This window comes from Magnolia sinica, chromosome 8, assembly GCF_029962835.1.
Source record: "Magnolia sinica isolate HGM2019 chromosome 8, MsV1, whole genome shotgun sequence".
Lineage (NCBI taxonomy): Eukaryota > Viridiplantae > Streptophyta > Magnoliopsida > Magnoliales > Magnoliaceae > Magnolia > Magnolia sinica.
The window spans coordinates 5772680-5800018 of NC_080580.1; the positions used below are offsets into that span (position 1 = coordinate 5772680).

At 44.0% G+C, this 27339-nt stretch overlaps 2 long non-coding RNA genes and 1 pseudogene across 2 annotated transcripts; 2 read left to right on the forward strand and 1 right to left on the reverse strand.

Annotated features, from left to right (window-relative positions):
* Positions 1-176: 176 nt before the first annotated feature.
* On the reverse strand, positions 177-26716 carry LOC131252705 (UDP-glycosyltransferase 76B1-like; annotated as a pseudogene).
* Positions 16826-18063, forward strand: LOC131252706 (uncharacterized). Its single transcript, XR_009174654.1, has 4 exons — positions 16826-16877; positions 17578-17697; positions 17780-17950; positions 18027-18063. It is a non-coding gene; the product is annotated as an uncharacterized LOC131252706 (long non-coding RNA).
* Positions 19983-20442, forward strand: LOC131252707 (uncharacterized). The gene is made up of 3 exons (XR_009174655.1): positions 19983-20115; positions 20199-20261; positions 20378-20442. It is a non-coding gene; the product is annotated as an uncharacterized LOC131252707 (long non-coding RNA).
* Positions 26717-27339: the final 623 nt, after the last annotated feature.

The window sequence follows — 27339 nt, forward strand, 5'->3', positions numbered from 1 at the left end:
GCAGAGAGGTTTAAAATCCAAAAGAAAATATCAAACCAATGCTACAGCGACTCCTAAGTAGCCATTGAGATCGCGTTATCCCAATTTTGGATCACCATGCATTGGCCATGAAGAGACTAAACATGAAAAGAAACTCACCTCTATCAACCATTAATGGAACTTGCATGAAGAGGATGACAAGAAAGAAATGATTGTATTGAAAGTTCACATACAGCTTAAATTACAATCAGTGCACTATTTAATATCAAAGGAATATAGATATGCTGAAACACAGCTCTGTTTGATAGGCATACTTCTTGTTGTAGCTTACACACAGAATGAAAATACAAATGAAATATGATAAAGAAAAATAGGCATTTAAAATGACCTGATAAGATCAATCAAACTCTCTAATGACTTGTATGAAGAGCCTCCTTTTCTTATACAACTCGTTGCATTTTCCTTTAGACAAGATATCCTCTCTCTCATCTCCTTGCCTTCAGTCTCCACCATCAATCTTCTTATGATCCACTCTATCTCAGTTCTCTCGAACCCATTCTCAAATTGCAGTCCCACCCTCCAAACATGGCTCACATACCTAGCATTCACCTTTTGGTCCCATAAATAAGGACAACATAGCATGGGGACTCCTTCACAGATGCTCTCCAATGTAGAATTCCAACCATTGTGTGTCCAAAATCCTCCCACTGATGGGTGGGCCAACACTTCTTGTTGTGGGGCCCACTTAACGATCCGGCCCCTCTCTCGCGTCTTCTCTTCGAATCCTTCTGGCAGTTCGACCCAATCATGGCCGTGGATGGAGCCAGGCCGAACCACCCACAAGAAGGGCTGGTCACTATTGGCTAGCCCCCAAGCTATCTCCACCACGTCTGTTTTATTACTAGAAGCTAAGCTCCTGAAGATGACATAAATGACGGAACGTGGCACCTATTTGTCTAGCCAAGCAATGCAGCTGTGGTCTTGTTTTAGCAAGCTATTTGAAGCGCCTGGCGAGAATTTATGGAGTGGGCCAATTGCAAAGATCGGAAGGGAATGATAACCTTCTCTAAGTTTCTCCAATGTAATTGGTTCAAGACCGTCAAATGTGTTCACAATAAGACCCGAAGAGGTGTTTGTCCCTTTCTTCACGTTGGCTGCCAATCGATCCACCATCTCTGGATCAGTCAAGCTGAAGTCGGGGAGATCCTTGATTCTGAGAGGTGGAAGCTCCGATACTAGGGCATCTGGCCGTTTATCTGGTTGAGATAGATTCATGAATGCGTTAATGATAATCAACATTTACACCCACACCCTACTATAGATATCACATTGGTCTGAGCTGTGTATGGCCCACCGTGATGTGTGAGAGCCATCCACCCTCATCCATTAGATTATATTCTCCCCCTCCCATATAAGTCGTCCTCAACAAGTAGCACATTGTGCCTTGTGATGTGTCCCACCTGAGCTTTGGATCGGGATGATTGATTTGGATTTCACACACCAATGGGTTCCACAAAACTTAGAGATGGTAATTACTATAAGGTTTTTTTTTTTTTCAAAATGCAGTTCTCATGTAAGAAAGTTGACGTACAATCGAGTATTTCGGGGAGGCTCCACGGAAAAAATACAGGTCTCACCTATCTTTTCAACTAAGCTGAAAAACAGGGGAAAGGAGAAAGAAGGACTAACTGGAATATGAGAAAATAAGAACTTAGCAATCCTAGGAGTAGCGAAAGCGCTGGTCGCGCTGGACAGAGGATTAGGATTCTCTAACTGTTCCTATGCCTGTGCGATCGAGGAGGAGGTCCCCACGAGGGATGCTTGGGAGATCTGTTGCCTGGTTTTATTCCCTAGCCATTTGATTTGAGCTGGCCAACCGAGCCAGGCCATCCGCCGCTCTGTTGGCCTCCCTCTCGGTGTGGATGATGATGATAGATATCATTCCCCGAATGAAATCTGTTATGGGGAAATCTGAACAAGGATAATCGGGGTCAGCCTGAGCTACCCGAATCAGTTAACAAGGCCTCGAAAGGAGGATACCACGTCAAGTATGAGCCGACCCCGAAGTTATGACCGTAGGTTACCTGAGACAAGCTCTTCACTAACGAATCACGACTCGGAACTACAACCTTGATTGGCCGATCCGAACCCTCATCCTCATCCGAAGAAGGATGGCTGAGCAGAGCTTTGATCCTCATCCTCAGCTTCATTCAGCAGACTCCGACCTCGGTAATCTACTGATAGACTCCAACTACTAGTACTCGGTCTCGGGTCTACATAGCTTGAGCCCGAGCTCGAGTGAGGATACTTCGTATGCCGAAGCTGAGGCCGAGCCCAGGTGAGGATACTCTGTGTGTCGAGCTTGAAGACTAACCTAAAGACGGACGTGACCGAAGATCTCGCCCAAGGATACGTGCCCTTAAGACATGATATGCCACACGATCCAAAGATTACGGATAATATCTCCACGATCACAATATCTTACTGATTGAGCAAATCATGCCGAGATTAATGGACGTGAATTGTTCGACCCACAGGTATAAATATCAAGGACCCCATTGCTACAAGTACGCAAGATCTCGCACCCTCCTTCTACTTTCGACTTAGACCTAGATTCCCTAGCCTGACTTAGGCGTCGCAGGGTCCCCCGGCTGAGTCAGGGTCTCCTTTGCTCACCTCTTTGTGCAAAACCAGGGCTCATTGGAGGTTTGTAGCATTGAGTGGAGGGTGGTCCAGATTTTGACCTCAACATTTTCTGGCGTCATCTGTGGGAACCGCAAACAAAAAGCTAGAAGGTTTTATCAGAAATGGCAAGGGGGAAGAAGAAGGTTATGGCGATGGAACCGCGGACAACACCAATCTTCCTCACTGCTGCATACCGAATCGGCTCCAATAGGGCCATCTCAGCGAACTCGGAGCCGAGAAGGAAAGTATAAGGCGCTACAAAATGAAGTACAGATGTTGAAGGATGAAATCAGCTGAATGAAAGCGCGGCAAAACCAACAGCCACTTCTTAATATGGTGGATGCCACTCTGGCGCCCGAGGAACGACCGCAACAGGTCAGTTCTCGGGCCAGAGGATCCCAGGCACAGTCTGCACGAGCTCCCAACCCTACACGCAATGCAGTGTCCTAGGAACGATCCGCCCGAATCCCGAAACCTACACGGGATGCAGAGTCGTCCTATGTATCCGTCACTTCGACTCTGGCCCCCACCGACCTCCGCCATCAGCTGAAGAGGAGAAGACAGGGCAGAGCGCCCAAGGTGGCGGGGGCTTCCTAAGAGACAATAGCTGAGAATCAGAATCCTTGGGAAGCTCAGCTTAAGGAACTCCGAGATCAGTCTAAGACGTTTCAAAAGAATCAACAATCTGCGTCCGTCCCAACTGCAGTCCAGGCGATAATGGAAGAGACCGAGCCTCCCTTCACCTCAACAATCATGGATGAAGTGATGCCGCCAAGGTTCAGGATGCCTCCCATCATCCAATTCTTTGGGTCTGGAGACCCGTCGGAGCATGTAGAGTCATACCGATTGTGGATGCAAATCCAGATGGCCACGGATGTAATGATGTGTAGAGCTTTCTCGATAATCCTCTCCGGGTCTGCTCGGAGTTGGTACCGACAGCTTAAACCAAAATCAATCAACTCCTTTGCAGAGCTCAGCAGATTATTCCTTACCCAGTTCATCTCTGGTAAGAAGAGTCGAAAGCCGACTACCCACCTGTTTACCCTCAAGCAGGAGAACAAGGAAACACTGAAGGATTTCATTGCCTGCTTCAATGAGGAGGCGTTGTTAGGGGAAGACTACGATGACAAAATGACACTCTCAGCCATGTTCAATGGGCTCAAAGAGGGAAAGTTCACTTTCTTGATCGGGAAGAATCTACCAACCACCTTGGTCGAGCTCATTAGCAAGGCTCAGAAATATACCAATGTCGAGGAATTCTCCAACTCCTGTAGGAACGTACAAGTAGCTGGCAGTTGTCCAAGAAGAAGAGGCCGAGGAACGAAGAGCCTCAATCGTCCAGCAAGAAGCCCGACGATCGAGCCTCTCGCGATTGCCGACCAAGCAGGAGGCCTGAGAGAAAATTCCATTCTTACACTCCACTCAACATATCTCCGGAGCAAATCTTGTTGGACATTAGGGGTCAGAAACTCCTGAAGTGGCCGGTTGGCATGAAGACTAATGCAGAGAATCGAGACAAGCACAAGTACTGCCAGTTCCATCGCGACCACGGTCATAACACGAGCAACTACATGAACCTCAAAGATAAGATTGAAGCCCTCATCCATAAGGTTCATTTGCGCCGGTACACCAAAGAGGAGAGATCAGCCTGGAGAGAAGAGTAACCGAGTAAGCCGGCAGAAGAACCAGCCGAGATCTGCACCATCTACGGCGGCTCGTCTAGTGGAGGCGATTCGAACAGGGCTCGCAAAGCCCACTCTCGGAGTTCAGACCCCGAGCACTATGTCTACTTGGCCGAGAGGTTGGGGAAAGAACTCCGAGTCAGCCCTTATAGTCTGACTTTCATAGAGGATGACGCGCGTGTGGTGACTATGACACAGGGAGCTCGGCCAACATCATCTATTTTGAAGCATTCGGGAAAATGGGGATTGAAAGGTCATGCCTCCGACCCGTGAAAACCCCTCTACATGACTTTGTCGAAGATAGGGTGATCTCCAAGGGAGCCATCACTCTCCCCATAACGGCAGAAGAAGTACAGAATTAAGTGACACTTCTTGTGGACTTTCTTGTTATTAATGTGTCGTCGGTGCACAATGTCATTTTGGACAGACCTTCCCTTAATGCAATGAGGGTGGTTGTGTCCACATACCATCTGATGATAAAGTTCCCCCCGAGGGAGGGGTTGGATACCTCCGAGGAGATCAGCATGAAGTTCAGAGATGTTATGCGATAGTTGTGAGAAAAGAGTCAATAAAGAAGGCCTTCACCATCAACGTCCTCGACCCCATATATCCCACAGAAGATCCCCTCATGGACCTGGAGACTATCCCACTTGAGGAAGCCACCCCGAGTAAAACTCTTCTGTTCGGATCTTCGCTGAATTCCGAGCAGAGGTCCCAGATGCTGACTTTCCCAAGACAGCACAGGGACATCTTCATGTGGTCACACGAGGATATGCCAAGCATCTCTCCCGACGTCATGGTTCATAAGTTGAACGTGCATCCGAATCATAAACCAATGAAATAGAAGAGAAGAGCGTTCGACGCCAAGAGGTACAAGACCATAGCCGATGAAGTCTCCAAACTCCTCAGTGTCGGCTTCATTGAGGAAGTATATTACCCAGACTAGATCACCAATGTAGTCTTGGTAAAGAAATCAAACTGGAAGTGGTGAGTCTGTGTAGACTACTTAGACCTGAACAAGGCCTGTCTTAAAGATAGCTTCCCCTTGCCTCGGATCGACTAGCTGGTGGACAGCATGGCCAGACATGAGCGACTCTCCTTCTTGGATGCCTATTTCGGGTACAATCAGATCCCGATGTACCCCTTAGATAGGCAAAAGACTACCTTCATCACCGACAAAGGACTCTACTGTTATCGGGTTATACCTTTTGGCCTGAAGAATGCTGGGGCAACATACCAGAGGTTGGTGAATCAGATGTTCACTAAGCAGATCGGTCAGACAATGAAGTTTATGTTGATGACATGCTTGTCAAAAGCGTCAGAACATCCGACCACCTTGTGAACCTCGGGGTGACATTCTTGATCCTCCGGGAGTATCGCATGAAGCTGAACCCGACTAAGTGTGTCTTCGGAGTCGGTTCAGGCAAGTTACTTGGGTTTCAAGTTAGCCAGAGAGGCATTGAGACAAATCCTGAGAAGATTAAAGCACTACTCAATATGAGCTCGCCTCGGACAACGAAGGAGATCTAGTGTCTGACTGGCCGAATAGCGACACTCGGTCGGTTTATCTCTAGAGCAATAGACAAGTGTCTCCCCTTTTTCCAGCAACTGAAAGGTCACAAGAAAGCTGAGTGGACCTCTGAATGTGAGCAGGCATTCCAACAACTGAAGCAAAACCTGAGTTCGCATCCCTTGCTGTTGAAACCAGAAGAGGGTGAGCCCCTATTCTTGTACCTAGCGGTCTCTGTCATGGCCGTCAGTTCTGCACTCATTAGGAGGGTAGGAGGCAAGTAGTATCCTGTCTACTACGTAAGCAAAGCAATGGTACCCGCCGAGACTAGATACTCAGGCATGGAGAAACTAGCACTCAGCTTGGTCTTCTCAACACGGAGACTACGCCCGTACTTCCAAGCATACACCATCGTTGTCCTGACCGACTTCCCCCTCAGGTAAGTCCTTCAAAAGCCAGACATCTCAGGCCGGATGACAAAATGGGTGATAGAACTCGGGGAGTTCAATATTCAATATCGTCCAAGGAGTGCAATCAAAGGTCAGGTTGTGGCTGACTTTATAGCCGAGTTTACCATCTCGAGTGCAGACACCGAAGCAAAACAACTCTCATGACCCCGCCTATTCCCTTGCCTATCAAGGATACGAAGTTGGAGCAGAGGTGAGTCCTCTATGTCGACGGGTCGTCCAATCCCAAGTGCGTCAGGCAGGAATTGTCCTGGTCGCTCTCAATTCTACAACTATACAGTTCGCCACCAGGCTTGGTTTCAGAGCTTCTATTAACGAAGTAGAGTACGAAGCCCTATTGGAGGGACTCAGACTGGCAACTAGTTTGGGGGTTCAGTCCCTTGACTTGCGGTGCGATTCTCAACTTGTGGTGAATCATCTCCCCCGAGTATGAAGCTAAGAAAATCAGGATGGTGACCTATCTAACCGAGGCCAGGAAACTGATAGAAAATTGTTCTGGAACTGTGTTGTCAATCAAATTCCGAGGGCAGAGAATTCTTAGGCTGATGCCCTCGCAAAGTTAGCCTCAGCCACGGAAGAAAAGATTCCTCAGATCATCCCCGTGGAATTCATAGAGAGCCCGAGCATCGACCGAACGGATCAGGAAGTGGTCAACCCAGTGGAAGCTACCCCAAGTTGGATAGACCCGATCTACAACTACCTTGTATCTGGTGAGGTCCCCCAGGATAGATTGGAGGCCCGACGCTTGAAGATTAGAGTCGTCCGATACATTGTCTTAGATGAAGTCTTATATAAAAAGGGGCACTCACAGCCCTACCTCAGATGCCTCCGACCCGAGGAAATGGACTATGTAATATATGAGATCCACGAAGGTATTTATGGAAATCACTCCGGTGGCCAAGCCTTGGCTATGAAAATACTCCGCCAGGGGTACTTCTGGCAGACCATTCGAGAGGACTCAAAAGATTACGTCCGAAGGTGTGACAAGTGTCAGAGGTTCACCGCTATACCAAGGTAACCTGTAGAAGAAATGACCCCCATGAGTGGGTCGTGGCCGTTCGCTCAATGGGGGATCGACATCATTGGACCTCTACCCACAAGGAAAAGACAAGTGAAGTTCGATATTGTCGCAGTTGACTACTTCACTAAATGGGCATAGGCCAAACCCGTGGTGAAGATCACCGAACATAAAGTAATCGACTTCGTCTAGAAGAATGTCATCTGCCGATTCGGAATCCCGTGCACCATCATTTCTGACAACGATAAACAGTTCGACAATGATAAATTCCTAAGCATATGCAGGGGGCTCGACATCTCAAATGCTTACGCCTCACCTCGGCATCCGTAGTCCAACGGACAGGTGGAAGCCGTGAATAAGGTCATCAAACACCATCTTAAGACGAAGTTAGAGAAAATGTAAGGCAACTGGGAAGAGGAGCTCCCAATCGTCCTGTGGGCCTATAGGACACAGCTCAGTCGTCTACTGGGGGACCCCCTTTTCGCTATCCTACGGTTCGAAGGTGATCGTCCCAATTGATATCGGCCTCCCAACGGCTCTGGTCAGAAGCTACCAAGAGGATCAGAATGCAGAGTAGGTCACAGCAAACCTCGACTTGCTCGAGGAAGCTAGAGATGTCACCAGACTCTGAGTCACTGCTAGGCATCATCAAGTGGCACGATTCTACAACTCAAGAGTCAAGACAAGGCGGTTCCAGCTAGGGGACTTGGTCCTCTAGCGTGTCTTCCAAAATACAGCAGAGCCGGGGGCTGGGACACTCGGACCCAACTATGTGGTCAAATCGATCTAGCCAGGCTCCTACCACTTAGAGGAACTTGAAGGGCGCCAGCTCCCCCACCCCTGGAATGCCGAACACTTAAAGATCTACTATCCATGAGAATCTACTGGCCACTGATGGCCCTCAATAAATGTATCACTTGGATCAACATGCTTGGTAAGGCCTTTAATAAAAGTTCCTACTTTTTTACATCGTCTACTTACACAATCTACAAATGGAAAAATTTACCTCTCATAAGCAGAGGCTAACTTAATGGACCAATCCCTTAAAGAAGGGGTCGGAACGTTAAACCCACGAAAATCCACCAAGGGATCCCCTCTATGCAGAGGAAAAGCCCGCGGATGACCCAGCCCCCTGAAAAAGGGGTCAGCTCATCACACAATGATAAATCTACGAAAACGACCAAGGGGCGCACGCAATTCATGGGGGGTAGATCTCTCAAGGTGTCGGTCCTTAAACATTAACATCAACGAATCATCATAGCAATCAGCACATGAGAATATACCCCCTACCAAAAGGGTAAAAGGTCATCCATTCAAAAAAGTAACATTAAAAAATCATCAAAAAATTATCCATGTTATAAGAAAATTACAATATAAGTCTCACTCCCTTCGAGTAGAGGGACTAGCTACCGAGCTGGGGGGCTGAGCATCAGGGGCGGCCTCGGCGACAAGAGGGACATTCTCAGGCTCATCTAAAGTGACCAATTCAGCATCCTCAGCCTCGTCTATAGTGAGAACTTCGAGGTCAATGGTCAAATGAAGCTTCAGACCTCAACAAGACAAGCATCGAAGCCAGTGTTATAGCCAAAGTAATACAATTTGTCCAGCTCCTTGTCCCTCTCAGCTGACTCCTTGTATTTAGCCACAGTCGCAGAAGCCTGCGAGGCCGCTCAAACCTCGAGCTCTTCCCATAAGGCTACCAGGTCTACAGATGTTGTGGCCTCGAGGGCGATCGGCTGCTGGGCCAACCGGTACGTAATTATCCGTTGATTCATCTCGAGTCTCTCCTTCACTACTTCGAGCCCCAACTCGGCCTCCATGGCCCTGAACTCCAGGTCCCTATTAGCCCCATGCGGACACTTGATTTCGGGGTCAGCCACGTCCAAGCGAGCTTGGAGTTGGTTGACCTCGCCCTGGAGCGTTAGCTCCCTTGCTCGACCCTCCACAACAGCCCTTCTTAGCTCCTCTTGCTCCATAGCCGAAGCTTATAACAGTTTCTTGAGCTCAGCCCTTTGTGCCTCGAGTTCGGCCCTCCGTGCCTCTTGCTCTACCTTCTCCACCAGAAACTCAGCCCTCTCCGCCTCGAGCTGTTCCATCTCCTTCAGCCTCTCCTTCACATCTACCATCATCGGCAGTAACTAGTAACAGACTGCTGCGTAATCATTCATAAAGTTGACGTGGCGTCGGGAGAGTGTCGACTATCCTAACCTCTAGTACATGCTTGGCTGTGCATGGGTTTAGCAAAGCCATGTGATAACCGAGAGGCAAAATCTCTGAAATGGGCTTGGAAGTTCCTTCGACCCCACTGGCCGTGGAAGCTTGGGCAGTAGCCTCGGGCGTGGTGGTGTATCCGACAAGGGCGTCGGTTCGACCGGCTAAGAGCTCGGCCTCAGCGGCAGGATGGTAAGCTACGGATCATGCAGGAACGACAGTACCAAGAGTCTCCTCGACTACCTCTCTTTACACCCCGAGAGGGCCTGCAACCGCTGAAGGAGGAACCTCAAGGGCCTGCTCCTGTGTAGATGGCATCGAGATGGTGATAAGGTCGACTCCGACAGGGGCCTCAGGGGCTCGTGCTTCGAGGGCAGGGGTCGAGGCATCAACGGGAATGGCTTCAACTAGGGCCTGACGGGCACAACTTCGGCTGAGAAGGTCATGGCTGTGGCCGAAAAGGGTCTGGCTCCGAGAGCAGAGGTCATAACTACAGCTAGAGTAGGTTCAGCCTCGAAAGTCTTCCTCTTCTTCGGCATCACCTTCATCCTCGACTCAGATGAGAGGACTACGTCCATTGGAGGGTGCGACACTATCAGTCTTTTCCTCTTAGAGTTGCCTGCCTTCATTCCTATCAAAAAGAGAAGATAAATTTACGAAATATCAGAAAATAAATCCCAGAAGATTTTTACCCCGCTTACCCAAAGCAAAGAGAGTATGTTAGATTCTGCAGAAGCCGAACGAAACCAAGTTCTTCTCATTGATGAGTTCAAACCAGATGCGCTGGTCCTCTGGAAGCACTCTGGCTTGGGCGACCTGCTGCTTTTGAAGAGCAAAGAGGTCTGGAGCTCCCCTCGGTTGAGCTGCAAACAAAAGCAAAGCTTAGAGTTAAAATATGGAAGGATGGATCAAGTGTACAGTATGACTAAAAAGAAGTGGCCGACCTGGGTTGGAAAACTTGGTAGGGACTCGGACCTGTTGTCCACCCAATTCAGAGGCAGGGGCCTCCCATTCCCCCGAGGCACAGAACCACTTCCCTTTCTAATCTTTGTTAGAAGAGGGAAGTTGGGTTACCCAGCCCGGGATGCATGGAGGCGTAGCTAAGAAGTTCCACCAGGCCTTATCCGCCTTATCGTATTTGGCCATGTACAAAAATAGGAACTAGTTTGGCATCAGCCTTTGACTTCTCGCCTGATGTTAGAGAATAAAGGTGGAGGCGAGGATCCTCCAGGAATTCGGAACCAACTGCCCCGGTGCTATTCCCAACTATGCGGTCAGCTCGGGCAAGAATGAGTGGATGGGGAATTGGAGCCCGCATTGAAGGGCATAGATGAAGATAGCGATCTCCCCCTCAGCTAGAGAGCCCGCTTGGTCCTTGGGGGCAGGGGATCGGATGTACACCGAGTCGAGAATTTGATACTCTTTGCGAAGCTAGGCCATTTGGGACTCAACCAGGATCAAGCCCCCATGGACTAACGGTTTTGACCTGCCTCCCAAGGGGCCTGCCTTCGACCACCCCTCGGGATCTCTGAGAGCCCTCTTCAGTCTCTTGCCTTAGCTTTTGGCCCTCTGACTCACTGTTCTCTAGGCCGGGACCGAAGTGGGCCTCCGGACTCTCTGAGTCTCGAGGCAGTAGTCTTTGGTTTGGAGTCTAAACCAGCTCCCCGGACCTCTTCTACTTTGTCAGAGTTGCTCGACATAATGCAATGAAAAAGGCTTTAAAGTGATGGAAGACTCACAGCATCGTAGGCGATTTCCTCCAAGCAGAATCTTTTCTTCGATTGTCGGAAACTCTTTATCCGACAATGAAAATCCTTTTTCCAGCAGAGGGCCCCACCTAGGTTCCTAGTGTAGGAACTTCCTGCAAAAGCTTTGGCAAAAAATCCGCGTTCGTTCTTTCATCACCCCTGCATATGGCAAATGTACACCTCAATGCAAATTGTCAATTGTTCAGATTATAGGGACCAGTGCAGATGGAGAATAGTTGAAGAATCGATCTGATTATCGAATGATCCTGACCATTCGGCTGGTGTATGCTAAATGGATAAATTAAAGAAAGGAAGATGAAGAATATTATCAGCTGTCCAAATTCAACTAGAAAATCAGACTACTAATATTGTCCAAGTAGGAGTCGTGTCCAACATGAAAAGGGCTTCCAAATATTATGAGAATAATGATATTAAGTAATAATCATGATCGTCATAAGTTTACTATTTATAATAACTCACATTTTTAGGGAGTTTGAGTTGAGTTTGATTATGAAACTTCTTCCTAGATTCGAGATTACTATTTTAAGTATTGTAAATTCATTTTCAACATCAATCAATTAAAATTTGAATTTATTAGAATTTATATCTATTATGGGAAAATCTAAACAAGGATAATCGGGGTCGGCCCGAGCTACCCGAATCAGTTTACAATGCCTCGGAATGAGGATACCTCTTCAAGTATGAGCCGACCCTAAGTTACGACCGTAGGTTAGCTAAGACAGGCTCTCCACTAACGAATCACAACTTGGAACTACAGCCCTGATTGGCCGATCCAAACCCTCATCCTCATCCAAAGAAGGATGGCTGAGCCGAGCTCTAATCCTCGTGCTCAGCTTCATTCAGCGGACTCCGACCTCGGTGATCTACTGACAAGCTCCGACTACTAGTACTCGGTCTCAGGTCTACACAGCCTAAGGTCGAGCTCGAATGACGACACTCCGTATGCCGAGGCTGAGGTCGAACCTAGGTGAGGATACTCCGTGTGCCGAGTTTGGAGACTAACCTAAATACGGACGTGACCGAAGATCTCGCCCAAGGATACGTGCCATTAAGACATGATATGCCGCATGACCCAAAGACTACAGATAATATCTTCACGATCACAATATCTTGCTGATTGAGCAAATTGTCGAGATTAACAGACGTAGATCGTTCAACCCACAAGTATAAATACCAGGGGACCTCTTTGCTACAGGTACGCAAGATCTCACACTCTCTTTCTACTTTCGACGTAGACCCAGATTCCCTAGCCTGACTTAGGCATCGGAGGGTCCCCCGGCTGAGCCAGGGTCTCCTTTGCTCACCTCTTTGTGCAAGACCAGGGCTCGTTCGAGGTTTGTAGCATTGAGTGGAGGGTGGTCCAGATTTTAACCTCAACAAAATCTATCCTCTTCTTGCGGTAGAAAATATTCCACGGGCCCTGGTCGAGTTGAAAAGAAGGTCTACTACCGTTTGGGAATCGCTTTCCACGACAACCCTGTTTTGGCCAAGAGCCAAACACAGGTTAAGACCAACATATGTGACCATTCCCCTCGATGGATGAATTCTTGAATGTAGGATTGCCATATAGTTACAAGCTTTGTTTGTTAAGGTTTGGTAAGCACACAAGCCAATATGTCAAACAAGTGCAAGATCCAAACTTTCCATCAGGTGGGCCACTTTAACTAGATCTTTTTGTTAAAAAAATCAGGTCATTTCACTAATCAAGTTGGGCACAAATCAGGTCATCTCACTAATCAAGTGGGCCACCATGTTTAATGCATACAACAAAAGGACCAATTTTTCTGTCCATCCATTTAGTTTCTTCACTTGAGGACTGGGTTGGATGACATATACACAACACGGTGGACCACCTTTCACTACAACAAAGTAGGGCTTAGCCAACCGATAGGCTTACCCTTTGCCCGCAGCCTGTTTTAACGGCTGCAGGCAAAGGGTCCCTTAATATTTAAAAAAAAAAAAAAGCCCTACCATTTGCATTGTCGCTCCCTCTCTCTGCCTCTCCCTCTCCCCCTCCCTCTCCACTGCCTCTCACTCTCCTTCCCTCTCCCTCTCCCTCTCGCACGCGCTCCTTCTCTCTCTCTCTCTCTCTCTCTCTCTCTCTCTCTCTCTCTCTCTCTCTCTCTCTCTCTCTCGTGCTCTCCCTCTCCATCTCTCTCACTCTCGCGTGCTCTCCCTCTCCATCTCTCTCCCTCTCTCTGCCTCTCCGGCCCTCTCCCTCTTGCGTGCTCTCCCTTTTCCTCTCCCTCTCCCTCTCCGCTTGCTCTGCTCTCACTCTTTGAAGTTTCAAGTGTTGCTATATAAACGAATATAGACGAATCCTCTCTCACACGAATATTCTCCCTAGTGGCCTTCCTCTCTCACACGAATCCTCTCTCCACTATCGTTCCTTCATCTCCACGGTGGAGATTGGAGGAGTTGGTAAAAAACAATAAAAAAAAAACCCTAGCTCTCTATCGCCCGCTTTTTGTGAGATCTTGATCTTCCTTCGATTCCATCATAAGTAGGTGATTTTCCCATCTCTGCCCTAATTTTTCTGTTTTCTGCACTGGATCTTCTGTAAATGCGTTTTCTTGCTGCGATTTCCAACTGAGAGCATTGAATCTCAGTTTTTTGTTATCTTTTCTTAATGAGATTTGAGCTTCCTTATCTCTAGATTGCGTTTTCTCCTCTCTTTTTGAGAGATTTTGTTGATTCTGATAGATCGGGACGATCTAGGGTTAGGTTTTGGTGCTTGTAGTGGTTTGATTTTGTGGTAGATCTGTTCATATATTTCATGTTTGGATTATGCTTATCAATTTTGTTCTGTTGTCTTTTTACTGAAATGGAGTAGTGGAGATGTACTGTTTGGTTCGTATGGAAGGCGATCTGTCAAATCATTAGCTTTTCTGATCATGATATGGAAAATTATAAGTATTTTGGAATTTGGGTAAACTGTAAGAAGCTCTGTTTCTGTGGTTTACATTCTAATATAATTTTTCAAAATTTCATGATATCGTAACTGCTTTTCAATTAGATCAGATGCTGATCGTTTTGTATATTATGCTGCTGTGAATCTTTAAGCATATGGATCGTCATGATGATTGGAATTTTAGAGTGTTTCCTGGATTGGAATAGAAAAATCCGTGGATCCCATTGTTTGTCTTTCAATCCCTGTTTCCAATCCCACCATGGCTTTGGATATCATCCCACCATGTGCTTCGGTGGTGTATCTATGCGGTCCAATTGATCACCTATTCAATAGGATGCTGCAAGAGTTGACAATGATCAGAATTTCAGATAAACCAGAAGCCCCTCACGGAGGCTGGATTTAACATTATTTTGATGACAACTGCAAAGCTACTGGCAAATTGGTTTGGGTGGTTCTAGGGTTTGATGGGGTCATTATCAGCTTTCACTAGAGCCAGGCTGATGGGAATACAAGTGTGTTATATAGATTAGGGTCTTTGCACTATTGACTAGAGTCGGGTTCAATGCTCTCCTTTTTAGAGCTCTACCTAGATTGGACGTCATGTCATCTTGACTAATATGGGCTGGTGAGCACAACAATGGTGGTAGTGGTCAGGTCCTTGAAGTAGTGACTAGAGTCAGGTTCGTTGATCACCTTTCTTTAGACTTCTGCATAGATTGGAATGGATTTTTTAAATTCACAAGATGACTGTAAGTGGACTTCCCCTAGGGATGATTGTTCTCCGTAGTTTAGGGGATTCTGCAAATCTAGTCATCTATAACGAGGGTGCTATCCACATTTCATTCTAGATTGTAATTTTTGATCAGAAAACAAGTGAAGTTTGGACCCATTGGAGTTAATTTTAATAATTGAATGATATGGCACTATATGCCACATTTTACGAATAAACCACTGCATTTATTGAAAGAAGCAAAATGGGAGACTGTCCAATGGATAAGTGTCACTGATATACAAAGGTATGCACCACCTTTAGCCGAAGCATCTGCCCATGAGTTAACCTCTGTTTGAATGAGATTAAAAAAAATGACCTAGAAATCATTCATTTTATTTTGTTTGAAATAAACTGCTGTTCCCAAAGGCAGCCATCCAGAGACCCATGAGATGACGCATTTGGGTTTGTCTTCAATGATGATCTGGTCCAGGCATCAAACCAACTCTATCCATAATCTCTGCCCAGTTTTTATTTTTCTGTTGAATAGGCTACCCAAGTTTCATATTCTTTTACTGAGTTTCCTTGCAATTTATTATTTATTTTTATTTGTAATCTATTATTATAAATATTTTTCTGGAATGGTTGTCAATTTGTTTATTCTTCCTTCATCTCATGTTTCTATTATTGGAAGAACTCATGCTGTATCATTTGTTTTTGCAATAATTGATGGGACATGAGGACTTTGAGTTTTTGATTATTGTGTGCTGCTTTGGTTTGCAACAGGAACTTACAATTACTTTACTCACACTTCTTCCAGTGGCTTGCATTAACAACGACAACAATGAGAATTCGGATTTTTCAGTGGGCTTGAAGGTACTGCATCCTTGAGAACTGATTATTAGTTCGAGTGTGGCTGTTTGTAATTGTATTTACAATTGATTCTGGTTGAATCTTGACCAAAGTCCATCAATGTTCTGGCATTATTTACATATTTTATGTTTTGAAGTGCAGAATCTTCTCAGATAGATTTGACGGGATCATGCCTCTAACAGGATCAAGCCTTTGAAAAAAGGAAAAAAAATGTAGGCAATCTCCCACAAGCGCTTAGAAAATGTCATCCAAACAAAACATCTCTATAAGCCTTGTAGTCACATGAGAACTAGTTTGACAAAACAGAAGATAAACTTACAGATGTTGTTGTGGATGCCATCAAACATCGAACATTATTCATACTACTAACCTCTACCCTTAAAGAAACAACTCCAATGAAAAGTGGATCCTTCATCATCATCAACATGGGCAGGGGATACAGAGTTGCTGAACCTGAACAGAACATAATAAAGTATAAATGAAAATCAGTAAAAGAACACACGTATGCAATGCCAAGCATCTACATTGTAAGCAACTATGGCACTCCTTATCCAGTTAATAAACTATGACAAAAGTTTTTTAGGCATCAACCAAAACATGTCCTTAGGATCTGCTGATCTCGGACGTTATGTAGCACCTCTCACCCAAGCTTGGCCCTAAATCAGTGAGTCGAGGCTCAAGACCACATATTTCCTCTTTGCTTGCAGCAATTTTTCATAACATTCATGTTTTATTGTCATTGGTTATCTGACCCAATGCCTGATTCCTACTTGCTGTAGCTTGGTGATCATTGGTTGGATCCTTGTCGCGGTCACATTTCTCTTGTGTGGTGTATTTCTTCTTCTCCATAAGTAAGTGATATTGGGTTATGCTAATTATCTATACTTCTTCTCCACATATTTGAGTCACTTTTCTAGATAGGATTATTGTCAAAATGCAAACCTGCTCTTTACTTTACCAGGAAACTTCAAACGACATTTGTGTGTATGGTGCATGTATCAGTGCTAGTGGGCGTGAAGCAAACTGCTATCCTCAAGTGGGGCAGTGGAATATGATCAACAAGGTTGATCCCTAAACTTGCCCTCTTGCATATTTTGGCATTTAAAATGTTATCATGACCTTAGGAACATATTTCTCTCTTGTTAATTCGATTAACATGCTGGAGATGCTGTTGCTACACTGGAGTCATTGATTGTAAGGCTCCAACTCCACTGATGCCATGAAGCCTTTCTAGTTTTAAGTGTCCATTCCACTAGAACCTCTGCATTGTAACTTACAAAACTCCTTTTAGTAGGCATTTGACCTTCGAAGCCTATATGCAGTTTCAATGGTGCAATTAGAAACTAAAATTCTCAAGCCATAGGAAATGATGTAGCTTTTACAATTGTTTGTAGATGATCAGTGTTTGTTTCTCAAGATGGCTGCATCTCCTTTGATTAACTGTTTCACAGATCTATTCATTCAATGCTCATATCATCATGCATGCATTTACACTGCCATAGCATCTTGCTGGAAATTAATTTTGGGGTGTCTGCTTGTTTTGACACTCTGATTTTAGTGTTTTACTATTATTATTGCTAAATGTTCTGTGCAAACATCCATTTTCAACAGGCATGCAATCAAATGGTAAACATGCAGATGCGCTCATTCAAGCTTAAACTAACTACTTCTGTGCACGTATCACATATCTTTGTCAGAGCATTTGAAGATTTCCTCCAGTTGCTATCTAACTCTTGAATTTTGTTGTACTGGCATGTGTGCAGAAAATGGTTAATGGTGGCAGTGTTGAACACTGGACATGCATAAACTTCTCACGTCTGCCTCCAGATGCAGTTCATACATTTTGCCACGAACTGGTTGGCATGTGTCGAAATATAGGAATGGTATTGAGTTCTGACTTTTATATTTGAATATAGACATTAGCCTCGTCGCATGCTCCCTAAAGTTCTTCATTCTCTTTGGTAGACATTCAGCCCCAATCCATTGGTGCCCATCCGCGCAGATCGCCCTAATAGGATTTTGAGATGGCTCTGATGGATGTACACAAACAAGCCACTACAAAACTACAAAGTGGAGATAAGAAGAAACATCTCCAATTGCTTATTATCATTTTACCTGACATGAGCGGTTCATATGGTGAGTGCAGCCAAGACCCTAAATCCTAGAGAGATGGAATGAATCAACTAAAGCGTTTTGTTTTCTGATTTTGCAGGAAAGATAAAACGTGTTTGCGAAACGGAGTTGGGCATTGATGGGGACATCACGCGCACACGCGCACTCACGCCGCCCCCCCTACGCACGTACGTATGTAGAAGGAGGACCCCACCATCGATCTGGCTCGATGACGACGTCCAGAGAGGACCTCCTAGTTAGAAGACAAGTTTTGGTTCAGAAAAGTGGCCCGATAGTCAAGAAAAGCCCACCATGGGATCTCATGATCGTGGCCCACTCATCGGATTAGTTTTATATTTTAGGTTTTGCTTATTGTTATTATTTAGAACATTGTGAACGCTTTAGATTTCCTCGTTTGATTTTTATTTTAGTTTACTTAATCGCCAAGTAATAGGTGTCGCACATGGTGCGAGTTTTTGGGTATAGGATTCTCCCTATAAATAGGCACCCCTTGTAGTTCTTTTCATTCATTGAAGTTAATAAAAAAATTCCTGCTTTATTTTTCTGCTCTCTTTCGTGAGTTGTGGAAGAATTCAAAAGTGGGTGCGAAGCCCTCCCTTTTCGAAGGGCTAACTACCGTGGTGCGAAGCCACATCGATCCCAATTCACCCCCATCTTCCATCATTTTTTTTTTCCATCTTCCCCCACCATCCGTACTTTGAATTTGTCCTTTTGTTGCATCAGATTTCTTCATTGAAGCAGGTTTCCAGATTTCGGCCCGCAGGCGAGCTGAAACTTCGGCGGAGCACCACGCACAAACCGTACATCGGATCGAGCTGAAATTTGGAGGTTTTGGAGTCCATCCCTGGCCGACCAGGGCCAAGGTGGCCTTTTTCTGAATAGTGGGCCCCACACGCGTGCGGCCGGGATCACACGCACGTCCGTCTGGGCCATTGTTGCTGTCCACACGCGGGATTTTCTTTTGGCTCAGGTTTTTATCCTCTTTTATCCTCTCATAGCCATTTTTTCATGAATCTTAATCCTATATTACATGATCCCTAATTGATTTGCCCCTTTTTATCACCTTAGGGTTCCTTGAATTGAAATTAGGGAATCCCTTGGATTAGGGACTGATTTTTATGCATGAGTAGTTGATTTTATTTCCCTTTGACATTGTTTGGTTTATAATTTTATTGGTCCAGTCCTAGCTTGTGTTGGCTTGGACCCGCATAGATTCCCCTTTAATTGAATGTTTGGATTTTCATGTGGGATGTGGAATTTGTGTGATTGTTTCTGAATTGGTGTGATCTAAGCCTGCAATCTTGCATATCATATTTAATTTTCCATGTCCTGCATCAGGCATAGTATCGCAGTGTTGCCAACCAAGACAGGCATCCAAAGTCAATAAACAGTATCTTGAAAATGTTGCCTTAAAAATTAATGTCAAGGTTTGTGATTCTTTCAAGTTGTTGAACTTTGAATGTTTGATGTGTTTCTTCTTTTGTTCTTTTGCCTCTTTTTAAGTAGCCTTTTAAGCAGCCACAACTTTCCTACAAGTGGCAAATGCCATATCACAAATTAGACAACTCATAAGCCTTTGATTGGGGGATTTTCTGGAGAAAAAAGATATGAAGAATGGTCTATGAAACTTCCATTATCCTTTTCTTCTAAAAATACTCCAACAGTGAGAACAAATATACCTATCCTTCTTTTTAATTTTTAATTTTAATATTTAAATTATGAAAAGTGTGTTACAGATTGTTATGGCCCTATATTATTCATGTATAAATGCTATAATTTGGTGTGCTTGTTATTTATTGTAAAAAGTTGGAGGTCGCAACACAGTGCTAGCTGATGCCGTCGCGAGTCGTATTCCTTATGTAACTGATGTTCCCACAATAATATTTGGTGCTGATGTCACGCATCCACAGCCAGGAGAGGATTCCAGCCCATCAATTGCGGCAGTATGCTATATTTGGTTATTAATTTTCATTTATTATGGTTTGCACTTGATTTTTACCCATCTTTGATGTGCATTGTAGGTTGTAGCTTCAATGGATTCGCCAGAGGTCACCAAGTACCGAGGTTTGGTCTCGGCACAGCCGCATCGGCAGGAGCTGATAAGAGATCTGTTTCAAGTTGTGCAGGATCCTCAGAGAGGTTCTATGAACAAAGGGATGATCCGGTAAGTCTTTTTCTCCTCTGTTTTCGTATGATCATTGGTGCAAGTGTTTGAATTCAGTGTTTAAAGAATATCTATGGTGTTTGGCAGAGAACAACTGATTGCATTCAGGCAAGCAACGGGACAGAAGCCACATCGCATCATATTCTATAGGTAATTCTTCACCTTGGGAGAGTCTATAGAGTATGAATATTATGATTAGCCTTGGTTTTTCTTGAATGAGATGAGAAACTGTTTGGTATTTTGGCTCATGATTTGGAGTTTTGCAGGGATGGGGTGAGTGAAGGCCAGTTCAATCAAGTTTTGCTTTATGAGTTGGATGCAATTAGGAAGGTGATTTTCCATACTTGGGTCCGAGTTGCATTGTAAACAGTTTTTTTTTTTTTTCATCACATGAAAACTTTGTAATTGTGCCATCTCTATGTTCAATGTTCCACCTTACAGGCTTGTGTTTCATTGGAGGAAGGATATGTTCCACCTGTAACATTTGTGGTAGTTCAAAAGAGACACCACACACGGCTTTTCCCTGCAGACCATAGGGACCGTAATTCAACTGACAGGAGTGGTAACATCTTACCTGGTATGTTTTGTTTTGTTTTGTTTTGTTTTGTTTTGTTTTTTTTTTACTTTTTAAATTCTTGATATGGTTCCCATGCCTTTGTTTTGTTAAATTTCAGGCTGGAGATATTTATTTCAATGTGTAGTCTAACAAAAGTGAGTCTATCCAAAGACTAGTGCAGCCACAATGAAGTATGAAATTTTTATTTCAATGTGTTATGGTAGAAAGGGTTGGGGCTTAACTTGAACCAGGGAATTGGAATCTGGAAGAAAGCAACAAGTTGTATTGATTTTCATAACACTTACTGATCTTAAAAGGCACGTGCTAGCATTTATTTCACATATGGCATCTCTCATTGCTGATTTCTATTAGCATTATCTGATCTCAGCCCAATACCAATGCATGCTAATTACAGTTTATTTTTTAGTTTTAGGTGCTTCTTTTCACTGGATGATATTCCTGGCAAGCACTCTATGGATATAGGGCAAACATTTCTCACCTCATTTGATTGCACCAATAATTTAGAAGTTGTTCATTTTTACCATATCCAATTGGATATACTTCTAATAAAGAGGGTCATACTTTTAGGACTCATCCATAAAGAAGGCTTATTGAATCTAGTTCCCTGTTACTGAACAAGGTGTTGATGATGAAGAAAAGAAAAGTTTCTTTGATCAGGTTCATTTTCATGGCACGTTTCTTCTTTTTTTTTTTGTTATTATTATTTTGGTTCTTATGAGTACAAGAAACTTGTATTCCATGCATTCTCAGTATATTTTTACAACTCAGCTGATGTATCCTGGAAATATTAAATGGTCTCTGTTTGATTTCCACGTCCAAGCAGCAAAAGTTTAACATCGGTTTCAACTTTTAACCTTCCATTTTCCTCACTCAAACATTTATTTTTCTTATTATTATGATTATTTTGAAATTTATCTTTGGAAGCCTTGCTGACCACAAATTTTTGGTAGAAGACCAAACTGATTTTGATGGGTTTCTGGAAACCTACATTGCATTGTACCTGTCAACTAGATTATTAATACTCTTCACATATCTGCTTATTGATGTCAAGTAGCTCTTTTCTATAGGTAACTCAGCTTAATTCAACCTATCTAGGTGGTTTGGCATCATATATTCGAAATGCTAGGAATCTATTAGCAGATTCAAAAGCAGGGAAAAATCCATTTAATGGCTTTACTCCTTTGGTAAGTGAATCCATTAAATTTGTTTTGCAATCTGTGTTTCTTGTACATTTCTGCCAGAAATTTGTCTTCAATTTCACTCTTATTTCCTTTTTTTTTAATGAGAAAGATTTGCTCTATAGCTATGGCCACACTGTAGGTACTCATCTTTAGCTACGGATTTTATCCGTAGCTTTTGACCACTTTTCTGGTCATGTAGCAAACGCTGACGATTTAGCGGCGTCCAACACAACTGTCAGTAAAGGTCCTGGCCATCGGTAAAGCCTTTGCCGACTGAGGCTTTACCGGCTGTTAGCTAACCGCAGGCAAAGGCTTTAGCGGCAGTTTTATTGGTCTTTGCTGGCGGTTTTGACCGCCGGTAAAGTCCAGTTTTCTTGTAGTGTTTCTTGCAATTTCTATGGTCGGCGTCCCCCTCCCCAATGTCTTCGTTGTCTCCTGTTTAGTAGCCTGCCTGATTTATGAATCAGGTTGGATGTTGGGATCTAGGCCCATTGCATTCACACATCATAGTGGACCCACACAGCTGGAATGCATGATGATCATCATATACGTGATCATAAAAATTACTTCGATTGTGACCGTTGATTAAGTCGAGGAGAACAGTGTCGTGAGACTGTTAATTGCTTTGGTGGTATGTTCTTCCTGACAATAGGATTTTCTCAGGGCTTTCTTGTTTTCATTATCCTGTAACGAGGTTGCTAACATCTACATCCCAACAGTACGTAAAATCATCAACACCCAAAAGAGAAGGTGCTCCGGTGAGCATTCCAGCATTCCTCTGTGCACCATGCGCACCTTTACACACATATCTTAGGCATAGAATCTGAACAGTACGCATTCCAGCATTCCTCTTACTCACATGCACACCTTCTTACGTTAGCACCATGCGCACCTTTACACACATATCTTAGGCATAGAGTCTGAACAGTACACGTGATGCGACACTCCTTGACCTCACAAACCCAACTTTCAGACTTTGGAAAAAGGAAATAATTTTTTACCTTGATTTGCATTTCTCTTTACTATAGTCCACTATAGTTTTGGACCCAGCTAAAATTTGGGCCCATAAAGTTTCAGGAGGTCCTGCATCATGTGGACCATTTAGATTCTATGCCTAAGACACGTGTGCAAAGGTGCACATGGTGCTCATAGAAGAAGACGTGCAGCATATATATATATATATATATATATATATCCAAATGCTCAATTGCACACTAGTTGTTATGGAACTGTGCAAACTTTGATTAGCATTTATCTTTGTTGTGGTCCACCAGAGTTTTAAATCACAGTGAAAATTGGTCCAGTGGGATTTCATGCGATTCTGCATCACATGGACCGTTCGAATTAGATGCCCTTAACATATGTGCAAAGATGCGCACGTGTGTAGGTGAGCATATATATATATATATATATATATATATATATATATATATATATATATATATATATATATAGCAAAAAGGTTCTATGCGGTCAAGCTCATGCGAACTTCCCATGAGGTCAAGTTGTGTGGGCCCCACCATGATGTGTGTCGAACATCTACCCCATTAGTCAGATGCACCCTTCCATGGTGGGCATAGGGCTTAAAAATCAAGTCAATTCGTGACTTGTGCAGGCCACACCACATACAAAAGTTGACAGGGGTTATGCTCCTTTAAAAGTTTTATAATCATTTGTTGGGCCCATCAAGATGTGGTTCACAAATCCAACCCATCCATTATATGTGTCCTACTTGGATGAGGGGTCAGACCAAGTTTCAGTCACATCCAAATTTCATGTGGGCTCCACGAAGTGCTTTTATATGTTTTAGGCATGTCTTCAGATGATTTTACATGGTATGGCCCACCTAAGTTCTGTATACGACGGCTGATTTTTAGGTTATCCCATAATTTAAATGAGACCCATCAAATGGACGGTATTGATGTTCGACACACATCACGGTGGGGCCCACACAGTTCAACCTCATGGGAAGTTCCCATGAGCTCAACCGCATAGAACCTTTTTTCACACACACACATATATATAGCAATGGTCTCAGGGTACCGCACAAGATATTTTGCACACCAAAATATATATATATATATATATATATATATATATATATATATATATATATATATATATATATATATATATATATAGCAATGGTCTCACGGTACCACACAAGATATTTTGCACACCAAAATATATATATATATATAGAGAGAGAGAGAGAGAGAGAGAGAGAGAGAGCAGCGGTCTACTGCGCATGGTACCGCACAGGGTCTACTGCACATGGTACCGCACAAGATATTTTGCACACCAACCAATTCAAGTATAAAGGTAAGCTAGGATTAAGCCCCACCGTGATGCATTAATGAAATCCACCTCGGTCGGTCATTAGGTTCATGATATAAATTTAGCTGTATGTCTCAAAAAGTAGGTAGATTCGTGATTTAGATGGACCACACTAAGTGAAACCATTTGGATAATGGGAATCCCTGTACTATTTTTACTCATATGACCTACCAACATTATAAACATGGCTGATCTTTTATTCTGACGGCTAAATTATTGTCACACACCTTATGAATGGAACGGATTTCAAAGACACATCAAGGTTGGCCCACCACAGCTGACACAGTAATGGTTGGGATGCATCAGAGATGGATTAATGCACGTCGACCCTGTCAGTAGCGACCTTGCTACAGGTCGGTGGTAGTGGGCCCAACAATGATGTATATATTTAATCTAAGTTGTCCATCCATTTTTCCAGCTCAATTTATGGCATAAACCTAAAAATGAGTAATATCCAAATTTAAAGTGGACCACACCACACGAAAATAGTGGTGATTAAACACCCATCATTGAAAATTCTTAGGTTACATTTTATTTACCATCCAACCTATTGATTAGGTCACAGAGACCTGGATGAAGAGAAAACACAAATATTAGATTGATCCAAAACTTAATCTGGCCTAAAGAATTTTTTAATGGTGGACTTTCCAGCAATCTTTCTTGTGACATGTTCCACTTGAGATTGGATTTGACTCATTTTTTTTATCATGCCACACAATCAGCTGAAAAAATAGATGAACGGCTTGGATTAAACACATACATCATTATTGGGCGAACGACTACCAACCAGCTGCTATGCAGTTGCCAGCGGTCACAGCGTGTAATCCATGACATAGGACAACATCCCAACCAATGCTGGGTCAGTTGGAGGTAGGCCCACCTTGACATGTATGTAAAATCCACTCCAACCATAATGGGGCATGATGATAATTTAGGTGTATTGCTTCAACATCAGCCACATCTATAATTATATATAATTATAGTGGGCCACATGAGTGGAAACCTTGTAGGGGACCCCCCACCATTCAAATTACTTCACTTGGTGTGATCCACATACATTGCATATAGGTTTAATGTTTGATATCGATATACTAAATTCCACAAGGTAGCTAATGGATGGAATGGATTTCACATAAACTCCATGTCAGGTCTTGTAAAAATTCAAATGTAGGCTTCTCTTCTCCCACTGTTTTCCTTTTTGTGACCCGTAAATCATAAATCAGCCAGAGTTTTTTCACCCAATGGTTCAATTGCCATCACAGACCGAATTGTCGGAGTGGATGACAGCAAAACATTATGTTGAGGCTCACTTGTAGCACACTTGTCTAAGTTGGTATGACGAGTGGGAATCTGGTGCGCATGCAGAAGTTATCCTACGGTACGGTGCGCGGGATATATATATAAATTTCCTATGCCTTGGTTAATCGTGTCCATCCTGCAGTGAACCGAATGGACCCAAACAAAAGAAAAGGTTCGTTAATCGGGTCAGAAGCAGCTGTGCATATGGGTTAGTCAAAGATAACTTCCCCATATATCGGTGCGGCACACGTGTGCAAAATTCAGGCTTTCATCAGGTTCGCTCCAGAACTCAGGTGGGCCTCACCACCGGAATAGTGGGATGGGGACGCAGTGTGTTGCGCCAACTGTGTTTTGTATATGCCATCTAATTCATGCAGAAGATGCGTCTCATCAGGATGCATAGACAGTCTAAAAATAAGACCATTTGAAAACTCTGGTGGGCCACACCTCATGATTTTAAGAGGTTTTAGGCATGATTTTACATGGTGTGGTCCACCTAAGATCCAGGACGTCCTGAAGTTTGGGCGCCATGGAAAAAAAAAAATTTAATAATAAGGGGTCTTCGCCCACCCCGAAACAAGATTGCATTTGAATCCAATCAAAATTTCCCAAACACCCAAACAGGCCACAACGTACCTGCATACATACCTTTGATGGAAATGCATCCCTTTTCTTGTAGAAGCTTATAAGCTGCAATTGCCCAAGCAGCGGTGGCACCGTTCGTACGTAGCACAATCCTCGGCAGCCCCAACTTCTCAGCGACGGCTCCAGCGAAAGGGAAGATCACGTCGGTGATGATGCACTTAATCAGGCCATCTGGGCCGTCTGATAGTAACCGAGACAAGCAATCCTGGAACGGTACTTGGCACGTGTCGTTGAGGATGGAGATAAGGGTTATCGGGTCCTCGATTAAGGCCTGATCGTCCGATAAGCCGTCCGTTATGGACTCAAAGTGAAAGTTGGGGAAGTTGGATGGATTGGGAGAGTTGAAATGAGTATGAATTATGGTGATTGAGAATCCTTTGGAGTGTAGGAGAGTGGCCAGTTGAAGCATAGGATTTAGGTGTCCTTGGAATGGGATTGGGAAGATTACCAAACGAGAGGCTTTCATTTCCTGGATTTGCATGTCTTTTGCTGCTTCCATTGATTTTGAGATGTGGTCGGCTGCAGTGAAAATGAGCCACTTGCTTTTGGGCAATGTTGTGATGGGAGAGGGGGAGCTAAACAGCAGGTTATATAATAATCAGACAGGGTATGATGGTTGATGCACATTCCCTTAAAATCCATAGACGTGGTAAGTATTAACTCAAACCGACTACGGGTCGTCTGCACATAATCTCAACCGTTGCTTGCAAGAGCGTGCCCACAATCTTCGATCGTTTCATCAAATTGGCAGAACGAAGCTTCATTAATGTGTCAACCCTGGAGTTCGGTCAGGTCGTGACCGTGGGGCCTACCTTGATATATGTGCTATATATCGATGCCGTCCATCCGCTTTTTCAGCTAATTTTAGCACGCGGGCCTAAAATAGAAGCAGATCCAAATCTTAGGTAGACCACCTCACAGGAAACATTGTGGCGATTGAATGGATCCCGTTAAAACTTCATATGGCCAAACAGTATTGTTTATTTGCCATACAACCTATTAATAAGGCCAAATAGACCTGGACGAAGGGAAAATACATGTACCAGCTTGATCCAAAACTTTTGTGCCCCACAATAAGTTTTTAATGGTCAATCATTATTTTTTTCCTGGGGTGTGGCCCACCTGAGAACTGTATCTGCTTCATTTTTTTCGAACCTAAATTGAGCTGGAAAAATAGATGAACGGAGTG